Below are 12,724 nucleotides of genomic sequence, written 5' to 3' on the forward strand. Positions count from 1 at the left end.
AACTTGGGCAGAACCTGCACAGTGAATGGTCGGGCTCGGGTGAATGTTGTAGAGCAGAGGGATCTAGCAGTGCAGGTATATGGTTCCTTCAAGATCGAATCACAGGTAGATAAAGTGGTCAAAAGGCTTTTGGTACTTTGGCCTTCATCAGTCAGAGTATTGAGTATAGAAGCTAAGAGGTCATGTTGCAGTTGTATAAGACGTTGGTGAGACCGCATTTAGACTATTGTGTTCAGTTCTGGGCACCATGTTATAGGAAAGATGTTGTCAAGCTAGAAAGGGTACAGAGAAAATTTCCGAGGATGTTGCCAGGACTAGAGGGTGTGAGCTATAGGGAGAGGTTGAGTAGGCTGCGACTTTATTCCCTGGATTGCAGAAGGATGAGGGGTAATCTTATAGAGGATTATAAAATCATGAGAGGAATAGATTGGGTAGATGCACAGAGTCTCTTGCCCAGAATAGGTGAATCGAGGACCAGAGGACATAGGTGTAAGGTGAAGGGGAAAAGATTTAATAGGAATTCTTCGGGATGACTTTTTCACACAAAGGGTGGTGGGTTAAAGGAACAAGCTGCCATAGAATGTTGTTGAGGCTGGGACTATCCCAACATTTAAGAAACAGTTAGATAGGTGGATGGATAAGACAGGTTTGGAGGGATATGAACCAAGTGCAGGCAGGTGAGACTAGTGCAGCTGGGAAATGTTGGCCGGTGTGGACAAGTTGGGCGAAGGGCCTGTTTCCACATTGTATCACCCTATGACTTTATGACTCTAGCATCAACCTACTTGCCACTTCAAAAATTCAATCAATTCAGTCAAACACAATATTCATTTAATAAATCCATGTTTACCATTTTTGATCAGTCTGTGCTGTTCTAAATGATATTCAAAGGCAACCTATAGAATTTTCAATGGAATTGATTGGCCTACAATACTGGTCTGCCCCCTTTCTCAATTGTAGTGCAATGTTAGTCATTCAGAGCATTTCACCCTGTGACTAGAGCTGATTTGAAAATTACGATTAGGTTCTCTTATTTCGTACTTTGTTTCAACTTTTTAAAAAACATTCTTATACCAATTTTATTAAGTGACCCAGAAAACCAATTGGAGTTAAATTGTAGAGCAAAAATTTCTAACATGTCTGAAAATTATCGTACTTTTTGTCTTCCACAATTGGAAGGTTAAATATTAATAGGCTATTGCTTCATACGCATTTTTCATAAGGTCACACGCACAAACGCTGCTGGAAGCATTGACAATCATTGTGTTTTTAATGCCTGACTGTAAAACAACATGGGCTGGATCTCACTGCCTACTTACTGACAGAGCTTCTCAACAGAACTGCAGTCAATTAGCTATTTAGACATATAATAGTCAGTCCTGGACTTCCATGGACTCATGCCGTCGAAACATGGAAGTCCGGGACTGAACTGACATCATCTATAGGCTGAGTCTGTCAGTTTGTTCTGCTGTCGGGACTCCAATTGAAGTCAAAAGTTGGACCACAGTCGTGGGAACATTTGCCAGCAATATACAGGTAATTGGTCAATCTGTTCCCTTGCCACAGTGAGCGATCTCAATGAAGATTAATGGAAAAAAAGGGGCAGGTAAGTTCTTTTTTTAAGGAAAGTTACTTTTTTAATTCATCGTAGAGCCATACAGCATGGAAACAGCCTCTTCAGCCCAACTTGTCCATGCCGACTAAGGTGCCCCATCTATGTCAGGCCCACCTAACCACGATTGGCTCATGTCCGTTTAAACCTTTCCCATCCATGTACCGGCCCAAATGTTGTGACAGTCCTTGCCTCAACTACCTCCTCTGGTAACTCATTTCCTATAACCACCACCTTCCGTGTGAATTGTATTTATAGTTATATTCAGGAGTTTTCAAGTTATTTTTGTTAGCTTAAAATTTTAACCATTTTTAAATAATGAATTATTTCAGTTTCATTAATGTTTGCAGCAGACTCTCCTCGTTGTACTACTGGAGACATTGCTACCACTCGGCCACACTTGATGGACGCCAGGATGGTTTGAGATGGGGAGATTATCACTTTTATCTGCACCAACTAAGGAGGAACATGAAAGTTCAGTGATTCAGCAATCTGGATACCCAGTCAAAGTCTGGCATTTTAGATTTTCAAACTCAAAAGAGCCACCTGGATGAAATATGTTTTGGGCTACTGTGATTTTATGCTGGTAGTTTTGTATAAGTTGTAGACAGTTCATGATAAGACTGTGTATCTCCCTTTGAAGTTCATTGGCATATAAAATAACTCAGATGGCAGCATGTTAATACTCAAGTCTCACTGACGTCTTTCAACCCATGGGTACCAGTGTGGAGATGAGGAGTCAAGCACCATTTATATCTCTGACTAGACACCCCCCTCGCCTCCCCCCACCAACTCCCCCTCCCTCCCCCTCTCTGTCTCTCTCCGCCCCTCTCCCCCCCTCCCCCCTAGGGTTGCCTCTCTAGCATTGGTGCAGCACCCTCTACTCCCCCACCCTCCTCCCCCACTCCCCCTACCCTCTCCCTCCACTCCCATCTTCCCCCCTCTCCTCCCTCCACCCCTCCTTCCCCTCCTCTCCACCCCCTCCCTCCCCCACCACCCTCCTCCATCCCCTCCCTCCCCCACCTCCCCGCCCTCTCCCTCCCTCCCCCCCCCCCCCGCTCGGGAGCATCCCGCGGTTGCCGTAGCAGCCCGCCTCCCAGCCCGGGCGGCCGCCATTGGTGGAAGGGGGAGGGGGGGGAGTTTTGTCCCGTCCTGTCCCGTCTCGGTGGGAGGATGACCAGTTGTAGACGGCGGCGGCTCTCCCACTGTTGCTGAGCCGCTGGACTCTGTGCGGTGTGGGGAAGGCGCTGAGCCAGCCAGTGGGGGGATGGGGGAGCTGAGGGCAGGCCCAGCGCCAGGCCCAGGCCTCGGCCTCCAACAATGCCCGGGTTCACCGCCACTGCTGCTGCTGCCGCCTGTCCCCTTGGCCCAGGCTCAGGCTCGTGGTTACCCGTTCACGTCCAGGCCCAGGCCCAGTCTCCGACTGCTTCCCCCGGCACCAGGCCGGGCTCTCCCGCCCCCAAGAGACAGGCGGCCGAGCACTGCTCAACGGGCCCCAAATGCACAGGCGCGGACGCGTTTGTTCTGCGCACACGCGGATGCGGCAGCCATCTTCCGTAAGTACCAGATCAACGGAGCCCCAAATGCGCATGCAAGTTTTTTTAAACTTTAAAATGTGAATAACTTTATAAATATAGCACCTATTTCTATTAAACATCTTCCATAGGACCATGGGACAATGGTGAGTAAGGTGGGCCTAAAATTGTCGAGCTATCGTGTGCCGTTTTGGCTACAGTTCAGGAACAAGCGAACAAATGAGTGTTTAGTATATAGATAACAAATTAAACTCTGCATTATTTTCAGCATGAACTGATAAAATATAAAGAATATTGTAGCTCCAGCTGGATAGTGGAGGATCTTTGTCTCCCTGACATTCAGTGTAAGGCCTATTTTCTCAGTTTCTCCGCGTCTGCAGACATACAAGTGATGGCTGCATATCACAATTCAATGACTGAGGCAGGAACGACCTTGCTTCTGTACTGAATAGACAATAGACAATAGATGCAGGAGTAGGCCATTCAGCCCTTCGAACCAGCACCGCCATGCAATGTGATCATGGCTGATCATTCTCAATCAGTACCACGTTCCTGCCTTCTCCCAATACCCCCTGACTCCGCTATCCTTAAGAGCTCTATCTAGCTCTCTCTTGAATGCATTCAGAGAATTGGCCTCCACTGCCTTCTGAGGCAGAGAATCCCACAGATTTACAACTCTCTGACTGAAAATGTTTTTCCTCATCTCCGTTCTAAATGGCCTACCCCTTATTCTTAAACTGTAGCCTCTGGTTCTGGACTCCCCCAACATTGGGAACATGTTTCCTGCCTCTAACGTGTCCAACCCCTTAATAATCTTGGTTTCGATAAGATCCCCTCTCATCCTTCTAAATTCCAGTGTATACAAGCCTAGTCGCTCCAGTCTTTCAACATATGACAATCCCGCCATTCTGGGAATTAACCTAATAAACCTACGCAGCACGCCCTCAATAGCAAGAATATCCTTCCACAAATTTGGAGACAAAAACTGCAAACAGTATTCCAGGAGTGGTCTCACAACTGCAGAAGGACCTCTTTGCTCCTATACTCAACTCTTCTTGTTATGAAGGCCAACATTCCATTTGGTTTCTTCACTGCCTGCTGTATCTGCATGCTTCCTTTCAATGACTGATGCACTAGGACACCCAGATCTCGTTGTACGTCCCCTTTTCCTAACTTGACACCATTCAGATAATAATCTGCCTTCCTATTCTTACCACCAACGTGGATAACCTCACACTTATCCACATTAAAGTGCATCTGCCATGCATCCGCCCTCTCACACAATCTGTCTAAGTCACCCTGCAACCTCATAGCATCTTCCTCACAGTTCACACTGCCACCCAGCTTTGTATTATCTGCAAATTTGCTAATGTTACTTTTAATCCACTCATCCAAGTCATTAATGTATATTGTAAATATATATTGTCCCAGCACCGAGCCTTGCGGTACCCCACTAATCACTGCCTGCTATTCTGAAAGGGACCCATTTATCCCCACTCTTTGCTTTCTGTCTGCCAACCAATTTTCTATCCATGTCAGTACCCTATCCCCAATACCATGTACTCTAATTTTGCCCACTAATCTCCTATGCGGGACCTTGTCGAAGGCTTTCTGAAAGTCAAGGTACACTACATCCACTGGCTCTCCCCTGTCCATTTTCCTAGTTACATCCTCAAAAAATTCCAGAAGATTAGTTAAGCATGATTTCCCCTTCGTAAATCCATGCTGACTTGGAACGATCCTGTTATTACTATCCAAATGCTCCGCAATTTTGTCTTTTATAATTGACTCCAGCATCTTCCCCACCACTGATGTCAGACTAACTGGTCTATAATTTCCCGTTTTCTCTCTCCCTCCTTTCTTAACAAGTGGGATAACATTAGCTACCCTCCAATCCACAGGAACTGATCCTGAATCTATAGAACATTGGAAAATGCTCACCAATGCATCCACAATTTCTAGAGCCACCTCCTTAAGTACCCTGGGATGCAGACCATCAGGCCCTGGGGTTTTATCAGCCTTCAGTCCCATCAGTCTACCCATCACCATTTCCTGCCTAATGTGGATTTCCTTCAGTTCCTCCATCAACCTAGGATCTCTGGCCACTAGAACATCTGGGAGATTGTTTGTATCTTCCTTAGTGAAGACAGATCCAAAGTTCAACTCGTCTGCCATTTCCTTGTTCCCCATTATAAATTCCCCTGCTTCTATCTTCAAGGGACCCACATTTGCCTTGACTATTTTTTTCCTCTTCACATACCTAAAAAAGCTTTTACTATCCTCCTTTATATTATTGGCTAGCTTACCCTCGTACCTCATCTTTTCTCCCCGTATTGCCTTTTTAGTTATCTTCTGTTGCTCTTGAAAAGAGTCCCAATCCTCTGGCTTCCCACTCTTCTTTGCTATGTTATAATTCATCTCTTTTATTTTTATGCTGTCCTTGACTTCCCTTGTCAGCCACGGGTGCCTCTTAGAATCTTTCCTCCTCTTTGGGATGAATTGATCCTGCAACTTCTGCCTTATTCCCAGGAATACCTGCCATTGCTGTTCCACCATCTTCCCTGCTAGGGCCTCCTTCCAGTCAAATCTGGCCAGCTCCTGCCTCATGCCTCTGTAATCCCCTTTGCTATACTGTAATACTGACACTTCCGATTTTCCCTTCTCCCTCTCAATTTGTAGAGTAAAACTTATCATATTATGATCACTGCCTCCTAATGGCTCTTTTACCTTGAGTTCCCTGAAGGCAACAAAGGTTGAATAGCTTCCCTTTAATTCTGAAAATTAACTCTATTTCAGCAAGAGGTTTGTTGAAGGTGATGGACTGAAAGGAGAATTGGTGTGATGACACCAGCTTCATCCCTGTGTTTGACACCACTTGATTGGTGATGAGTCCATTGGCTAATATTATTTACATGCATCCTGTATAAAAGAATAACAGATTTCTAAGAACCATCAAATTTAGGACAACTGAGGTAACTTGAGGCAGATTGACAGAAAGCACAAAATGATTTTGTGCCAGTCTAATTATAATGTCACGGAGTCATACAGTATGGAAACATGACCTTCAGCCTAACTTTGTACTCCGACCAAGGTGCCCCCATCTGCACTAGTTCCATCTGTCCATGTTTGGCCCATAATCCCTCTAAACCTTTCCTATCCATGTATCTGTTCAAGTGTCTTTTAAATCTTATCATAATACCTGTTTTTTTAATGTCTTGGCATCATTGTCAAAAATGAGAGTGTGCAATATGATGCAATCCTTTCTGCTTAGTTGAATGCAAACTGCTGGATATTCACCCTGCTGGAGAGCTGTACTGCACTTACAATTTATATTAAAACTAAGACACCAATGTAAAACAATGAACATGTCTACTCATTAACTAGACAGTTATATCTAAATTAAACTCATTGATTGGAAAAGGTGGCCTGCATTAAGGTTTCAAATATCATTTTTAATCACTTTTCTGTGTGCTTTCAAATCCTGACCAACCTGGTATCATTCAATGCCCTATCTACAGTAAATAGAATGTAAATCATACAACTGCATCACTGTGACCCTTATGAGCTTGCAGGCATTTTTCTTGGCCCCGTTTCAGCTTTTCTGGCATGTGCTGCATGCTAAGTGTAAGAGTAAAGGGGTGGTGGTGAAAGAGGAGAAGGGGAACCAGAATGCCACAGGAGCTTGTCATATTGAGGAATAATGAGACTGCTGGAAGATGACTGGCTGTGTTTGTAATAAATCTGCTTTACTAAGTGTCTCAGTGTGATTTTGTCAGATTAAGAACTCTGCAGATTTGCAGGAACCGCCACTGTTTTTTTGTTCTGTGTTTACTTTCTGAACCAAACCCAAGGTGAGTGGCTTGAGCCTAATCACTTGTTTTTTATTACGCTATCCTTCCCATCCCCCTGCCTGACGGGGGACCATTTAAGCTGTACTGCCGTTGCACATTGTTTCCAAATCAATTCATGATACTTGCAGCTGTTTCTGTAGTTTGAGATGCCTAAATGATACCTCAAGGGAGAACACACCATAAAAACAGCCATGGCTGAATTGGTGAACAGCAGTTCACTTTGCATGTTGGTTGGCTCAATATTATAACTACGTGTCTTGAAATCAGTAAAAGGTTAGACGTACAAAATTTCTTAGTTAATGTTTAATACAGAATCCTCCAAAAGTCAACCGTTCATTAAGTAGCAATTATAATTTCAATTGCTAAAGACTAGTACTGTAATTACAATTATTTACATACAAAAAGGAAAATATGTTTTAAACTTATTTTAAAAAAATATCAATTCAATATGGGGTTTTTTAAATAGAAAGGTGCATGAACTGAAGTTTGGAGAATGGAATAATGATAAAAATGTTTTGAACATTTATGGAATTGCTGCAAAGCTGGAATATATCAGAAAATCTATAAATGCTCAATAAAACAAAAGCATCTGAAAAGATTGCAGCAGATTTCAAATGGCATTTGGTTAACAGAACATAAGAAATAGATGCACAAGATTAATAGTGACTTGGTCATATGGGTTCAGAACTGGCTTACTGATAGAAGACAGAGGGTTGTGGTGGAAGGACAATAATCAGGCTGGAGGTCTGTGACCCGTGGGGTTCCACTGGGATCTGAGCTGTGACTGCTGCTGTTTGTGATATATAAATGACTTGGACATAAAGTAGATGGGTTGGTTAGTAGGTTTGCAGATGACTCCACGATTACTGGGGTCACAGACTGTGAGGAAAGCTGTCAGAAGTATACAGTGGAATATAGATCAGCTATCAGGGTGTATAAATGGCAGATTTAGTTTAATCTAAGCAAGAGTGAGGTATTGCATTTGGTGAGGTCAAATCCAAGGAAAAAATGTACAATTAGTAGCATGACTCCTGCCAGCATTAATGTACAAGGGGATCTTGGAGACTAAGTCCATAATTCCCTGAAAATGGCAACACAAGTAGATAGAGTGGCAAAGAAGGCATATGGTATGCTTGCTTTTATAGGTTAAGAGTATTGAGCATAAGAATTAGAAAACCCTTTATTGGACTTTGGGTAGGGTGAATTTGGAGTATTGTGTGCAGTTCTGGAGTGTACCCATTGCAGGAAGAGTGTGGAGGCTTTTGAAAGAGTGCATTGTTGTTTTCATTTTTACATATCTATAGCAGCTTTTTACAATATTTTTACTTAAATTATTCGACATGTAGTATTTTCAATTGGGATTCGATTTTTACATGTGACTAGAAAAGTGATCTACGATCTGTATTTTGGGAAAAAAATGGTGCTAAATGCAGGTCATTCCCTAGAGATGATTTGAACGTTTTGCTGCAGTTCTGGCCATAGACATTAATGTTATTAATTTGAAAAAAAAACCAAATTCACTGATGGAAAGCTTTGAACATTTAACTGCTTTCAATTTGGCTCCACATGGAGAGCATGTTGTAATTAACCTAGAAGAACAATTAGCAGTGTATGTTGTTTTAAGTTTTGAATTTATTAATATATGCAAATGAATAGAACAATGGTTCAGATGTTTGAGAATCGCAGCAGGAAGCAATTAAAGAGGCGCTAACCAGCTGCTTATCTCAATACACACGGCCCCTTAATAAAGGATTCCGCTTCAAACGTAAATTGCTCAGATGGAAGAGTGGCTTCACAAAGCATGGCATTTTTTTTCAAATATCTCTTGCGTGTTAACAGGAGTCAAATCTACCTCAATAGTTAATCCTGGTGCAATTGCAATTTTTTAATCTGGCCACCCAGTAATAACTCCTGTCCAGTTTTGCTCCAATTATTCTTAAGGGATCATTTAAAATGAAAGCCACAGCCATCGTGGAGTGTCACCTGATGTGCCACCACACTGCAAGGCTGGTCAAGCATGTCCCGTGTTTAGATTCTATCGGTGTTTCTGAAACTTCAACCACTTACTCCCAGTATCCACGAATTGCCAAGCCTGCTGCAACCACCCTCCCCACCACTTGGCCACTCTTCTCCTGGTGAAGGAAAATCACCTTCAGAAACAGAATCTACTGGAAATAAATTATAGTGGAAAAGATAATTTTATGGATATTGTGTGTAAATTGAACAGTGCTCAATTGGGATGTCATCTGGGTTTTCCAATCTTGCCAGATATTGTCATCAAGCTTTAACACAAAGATGTATGCAGCAAACCGGAGGAAGAGATGCAATGGCCCAGAAATTCAGCAAGTTTGTGACCTGCACAGTGGCTTAGTCAATACCGTTGCCACCTCACAGTCCAGTGATCCATGTCTTATCTTGACTACCAGTGCTGGCTGTATGGAGTTTGCACGTTCTCCCCCGTGACTGGAATGGTTTTTCTTTGACTGCTCTGGGTTCCTCCCACATCCCAAAGGTGTGCTGGTTGAGAGATTAATGGCTATTGTAAATTATCCCTAGTGTGTAGTTATGTGGTAAAATCTGTGAGGATTTAATGCAAGTGTGGGGAGAATAAAATGGGTGAGAAAAGATTAGTGTAAATGGGACAGTATGAAATCAGTGAACTGAAGGACTGTTTCCCTACTTAACTCTGATTCAATGCTTCTACGAATCAGTGACTGAATTATTTGTCTTTGGTCCAAATGTACCAATGTCCAACATGAATGTTGAGTTCAGGTGAAAACTATGTAACTAAGTCTACTTAAGGAAATAAATTATGGGATGAAATCCAAATATCTTAATTCTAACGTTTGCTAGTGTCAATAGGAAGGGCTTGATACTTGTCATTGTGGAAAATGTCACTGGTGTTAGCATTTTATTTTCCCCATAATGGCAAAATGTTGCTGGTGCTGGATTCTGTTGCCGATTTGGAATTATTTTAATACCTCTAACAGTTTCCTGACTTGTACATAGCTTTTGGATTCATATGGCTCTGAAATATGAAACTCCGCACATTTCGTATTTCAGCAGAATTCCGTCAGTTTTGTTGTAATTGAAAGGAAAGTATAATGGATGTTTCAACACAAGGTGTATTCAGCCCAGCATGTGTTTGAACAATATTCTTATGGCAGTTCTAGGAACATGTTGCTGGATGCTCTATGTTTTGGCAATCTTCTGTATTCTTTTAAAGTGCACTTTTGAAACTGTTACCAAAGCATACTCATTGAATTGAGGATGGATGATGGGTTGCTCAACAACTTTGGAAAAATGTTACCACGCCTACTCGTTAGGCTTTATACTTCAGTTTTTGTTTTAATTCACTTTTTATGTGGGTACTGCTACTGGTTTTTTTTAATTCACTTTTTATGTGGATACTGCTGGTGGTGATGACCCACTTTCTTAAACCACTGCCGTCCTTTGAGTGGAGATGACTTGCTCAGTATTTTTGCATAAGGAATTCTGGGATCAAGATTGATCCCTGGGATGGCGGGACTGTCATATGAGGAAAGATTGAAAAGACTAGGCTTGTATTCGCTGGAGTTTAGAAGGATGATCCAGGAAAAATGTTCCCAATGTTGGGCGAGTCCAGAACCAGGGGCCACAGTCTTAAAATAAAGGGGAGGTCATTTAAAACTGAGGTGAGAAAAAACTTTTTCACCCAGAGAGTTGTGAATTTGTGGAATTCTCTGCCACAGAGGGCAGTGGAGGCCAAATCACTGGATGGATTTAAGAGAGAGTTAGATAGAGCTCGAGGGGCTAGTGGAATCAAGGGATATGGGGAGAAGGCAGGCACGGGTTATTGATTGGGGACGATCAGCCATGATCACATGGTGCTGGCTCGAAGGGCCGAATGGCCTCCTCCTGCACCTATTTTCTATGTTTCTAAGACCAAGCAAGGATGTGAAATAGCTAAATAGGGTTTTATGGGCAATTGCAACATCACCTTTTGGAGTAGCGAGAGGCCAACCTTTGCTATTGTTTACTCTTGTCTAGAGCATAATGTTAGAAATGTGGAACCATGGAGAATACAGCATGGCTAAAAATGGATTAAAGCTTAATTTCATTTCCGAGCTCTTGGTCCACAGCCAGGCATGTTTTTCTATGGAACATCGGAGGTTGAGAGGAGGCTTGAGAGAAGTATATAAAATTATGAGAGGCATAGATAGGGTAGACAGAACCTTTATCACAGGGTGAAAATGTCCAATACTAAAGGGCATAGTTATCAGGTGAGCGGGAGAAAATAACAGAGATGTGTGGGGCAAGTTTGTTTTCACAGAGATTGCTGGTGGCCTGAAACACACTGCCAGATGTGGTGGTGGGGGCAGATACAATAGAGGCATTTTAGAAGTTTTTGGATGGCATATGGAACTGTAGGGAATAGAGGGATTTGGATCATGCATGGGCAGATGATTTCAGTTTAACTTGGCATTATGTTCGATGCAAACATTGTGGGCCAAAGGGCCAGTTCCTGTGCTATACTGTTCTATGTTCTGTGTTAGGACTCCTTAAGTGCTCATCGCTGTAGACTTTAAATGGAGTGAGGATATCTGCCTGCACTACATTTACAGATATTGAGATCTAGACTGCTTCACACTCATTTAATAAGTACATGGTATGAAGTAACTATTATAAAAATATTTTTTCTTGTAAAAAGTGTTATATTTTCATCACTTTAAATGGTATAGTTGTTGAAATAATTAGACATGACATAAAATGATCAATGCATTTGTTTAATTTTATTTGTACTTCAAGTAATAAAAATGTAATTACATCAAACAATATCATATTAATAATATTTGTTGCATATTTTAAGCAGCAAATGGCTAACCTAATAGAAAATTCAGCAGGGCATTTATGTCAAGGACATGTAACATTATACATGGAGATTGTTAAATGGTTCAAAATTATCTCATGATGTCATATTATACAACAAAATTGATGGTGTGGCACCAATTCTCAGTAAAGGAACAGTTCTGGGTTTGAATTATGAAGTGAATTTTTACAATTCCCTGCCAACATCTGATGGCAGAGAATATGTTAAGTGCAGTAGTTCTCTGAATTAGAGTAAGCCTGATTGGAAGGCCAGGTGTAACCCAATGTCAGTATCTTATGCATACTTGTCCACTACCTGGTTATACACTGCTGGCTGATAATATGGGCCCACCGTAGCAACATCAAAGAGGTTTGCACCATATTTAAACGGGACCCCTGCATCAGAATATTTTATTTTTGCATGCCAGCAATCAGTATTATGTACAATTTTACAATATTTAGGAGATTGTTTGGAAACATATAATGCACCGCATTTCTATTGTGTTATTTACTATCTTTCTCTTTTGGGTATTTCCCTGTTCATTGGCCAATTACAACCAAGGGCGTTCACTGAAGATCTGTCCCAACCCACAATTAATGCCAATTTAGGAATTATGCATTTGGAACCATGATAAACTTATTATTGATGGCCTCTTCTTTCATTTGCCTAGTCCCCTTAGTGTGCAAGTGCCAGCTGTCTCTCGAGATAATTAAAAAAATTCTACTCTGGGGGATGACCAGTGCTAACTGTACACCACTCAGAATTGTTAGGTCTGCCTGGTGTGCTGCATGTTGCCACAATGGTCACATTATTAATTAAATATACGTGTGCAATGTACATAATGACCAACAACAGAAGGTGAATATAAGGTTAAAAT

The 12,724-nt window shown here is 42.0% G+C and overlaps 1 protein-coding gene across 4 annotated transcripts in view; it reads left to right on the forward strand.

Moving 5' to 3' along the window:
* The window catches only part of setbp1 (SET binding protein 1), a 266,263-nt gene that overhangs the window by 174,634 nt on the left and 78,905 nt on the right, over nucleotides 1-12,724 (forward strand). The window contains exon 1 of one of the 4 annotated variants that reach the window (XM_078396110.1): nucleotides 1,309-1,536. The exons of the other annotated variants lie outside the window; for them this stretch is intronic. The gene's annotated coding sequence lies outside the window, so the exon portion shown is untranslated. Of the gene's footprint in view, nucleotides 1-1,308; nucleotides 1,537-12,724 lie in introns of those variants that run through there. 4 annotated transcript variants of the gene reach the window in all.

This window comes from Rhinoraja longicauda, chromosome 1 (assembly GCF_053455715.1).
Source record: "Rhinoraja longicauda isolate Sanriku21f chromosome 1, sRhiLon1.1, whole genome shotgun sequence".
Classification (NCBI taxonomy): domain Eukaryota; kingdom Metazoa; phylum Chordata; class Chondrichthyes; order Rajiformes; family Arhynchobatidae; genus Rhinoraja; species Rhinoraja longicauda.